The sequence below is a fragment of the Pteropus medius genome, unplaced genomic scaffold, assembly GCF_902729225.1.
Source record: "Pteropus medius unplaced genomic scaffold, Ma_sr-lr_union100, whole genome shotgun sequence".
Classification (NCBI taxonomy): Eukaryota; Metazoa; Chordata; class Mammalia; order Chiroptera; family Pteropodidae; genus Pteropus; species Pteropus medius.
This window is the reverse complement of record NW_024349224.1, coordinates 6,149,329-6,151,782: the sequence shown is the minus strand read 5'-3', so window position 1 is coordinate 6,151,782 and position 2,454 is coordinate 6,149,329.

Here is a 2,454-nt window from a genome sequence, read left to right as displayed (position 1 = left end):
CTTCTACCCCTGCTGTCCCATCGCCACCAACGGGAGCATCACAAACATGGAGGTGCTCTCGGGCTGAAGCTGCTGCAAGCAGGTGAGAGTCATCAGCCTCTGACCCCTGATGACAACATCCTGCTGCCAACTCCCCTCGCCCTGCCAGGTCCCTGAAAATCACGGGGCCCTGTAGACAAACACCTCGCCCAAGGAGACTCTTTGTTTCCAAAGCCATTTTCATTTCCCCTTTGCTTACTCGGCCTCCCACGGCCCCGCGTTGCTTGGTGATGGGTGAGATGGGCAAACAGGAGCCTCCAAAGGCGGGTCTTTGAGGTGTGCTGTCGGGAGCTGGGAGTGACCGCTGGGCAGCATGCTGCCCACTTGGCCCAGCCTGCCATGGAAACCCTGCAATGCAGCTTCTCCAGCTCAGGCAGGGGACATGCCAGCCAGCCCTAAACCTCAGGTCACAGGTCAGCAGGGAGAAGAAGGGATTTCAGTCATTTCCGGAGCGCTTCCCATATGCCAGGCACCACGATAAGCCATTTGCATATGGTATCTCGTTTATTCTGCACACCAAACCAGTCGAATAGGTACAGCTTAGTAGTGAAAGCTTAAGTTCTGGAGCCGAGCTGCCTGGCTTCAAATTCCGGCTCTGCCACTAAGTTGCTGTGTGACCTTGGGCGAGTGACTTAATCTCTCTGGACCTCAAATACCTATAACTGATCTGTAAAATGCAAATAACAAGACCTTACATCATATGATTGTCATAAAGTTTCGATAAGGTAATATAGAAAGAGAAAGAGTATTTAAAACAAAGCCAAGTGCATTAGTCAGCCCAGGCTGCCATAACGAAACACACAGACTGGGTGGCTGACACAACAAAACTGTCTCATGGTTCCAGAGGCTGTGAAGTCCAAGATCGAGATGCCAGCCAGTTTAGTCCCTGGCGAGACCTTTCTTCCTGGCTCGCAGACAACCCCCTTCTCGATGGTTCTCACAGGGTCTTCCCTCTGTGCTCCCCAGCAGAGAGTGCTCCAGTGCCTCTTTCTTTACTGATAAGGCACCAGCCCTATTGGATCAGGGCCCCACCCTAATGACCTCATTTTACCTGTATCCTCTCCTCACAGGCCCTGTCTCCAAATACAGTCACGTTGGAGGTTAGCGTTTCGACATGTGCGTGGTTGGAGAGAGGGCACAATCCAGTCCACAGCGCCAGGCACGTAACAGGTTCTGAGTGTTACTTGTCATCGTCATCGCCATCGTTACCCCTTCACACACGGGTGCCAAGGCCCAGAGAAGCTACGACACTTGCGTGTGGAAGAGGCAGAGTCAGGATGTGAACCCAGGACAAATCTGACTTCAGAGCCCTTGGCCGTAACCAGACGCTAGATGCTTGGCTCTTCCCACCAGATCTTAGGGGCCCTCAACCTCCTGCCAGGTACCCTGAGTGCTCTGTGACCAATGGCCATCCCCACGCATATGAGAGAAACTATCACCTCTCTTGGCCAGAGAGCCAAGGTTGTTGAGTTGTGGGCAGGGGCTGGGTGCCAAGCCCGGGGGAGTCCGTGCTCGGGAACGGGAGAAGGTATCTCCCTTTTCTGAGCTGTATCTCTATCCCAAGACCCTATATCTACATCCTGGTTCTTTTCCAGGACGTGTGTCAGCTGCTTGCAAAGCGAGGCCAGGACTTGGTCAGGTGGGAGAAGGGAAAGAACACAGACACAGCTACTCCCTGTCAGCGGGGCTTTGCCCGTCCCCACAAGGACTGAGTGAGATTGACCTGAATGAGGCTTTCCTGGCCCTAATTGTATCAGAAAGAGCTGGGAGCCACCTCGGCCCCACAGCTAGCTTTGGTGGTCAGGCACATAGCAGGCCTCTGGTGTTGCTTTCAGGAGCCGCCCACCCCTCATTCCATCCGTGCGGCTTGAGTGGGGCCAAGTGTAAGTAGCCGTGTGACCTCAGTCTGACCAATCTGAGCATCGCGTCTTTCTAGACACTGTAGTTGGTTCAGGGCTGGGCTCGTGTCCAAATCTGGGCAAACCATCAACATAAGCATGCTCAGGGAGGAGACATTCTCTTTGCTGAACTTATATGCCTGAAGGTCCAGGAGGTCAGCCCGGAGCCAAGTGGCCACCATCTGGCTACCATAAAAATGGAGCCAAAGAGAGGAGAGTAGATCCAAGAGCGGCTGAGGGACAGTCTCAGGGGCACCGTTTCGGCTCCTAAACATAGCTGTGCCCGAAGCCCAGAATTCTGGGACAGTATAGTTACCTAAGTCAAAATAATTCCTTTCCTGCTAGTTTGACTTAGGTTTGGTGACTTGCAAAACAAAACAAAACAAAACAAAACAAAAAATCTCTTACAAACAGAAGGAAGGAGCAGAGAATTAGAGACCCTGAACAGGATAGAGGGGTTCGGCGGCCAGCTTGCTAGAGAGGAGAGCCATGGCCTTCTCTTCTTCCTCATAGGGAG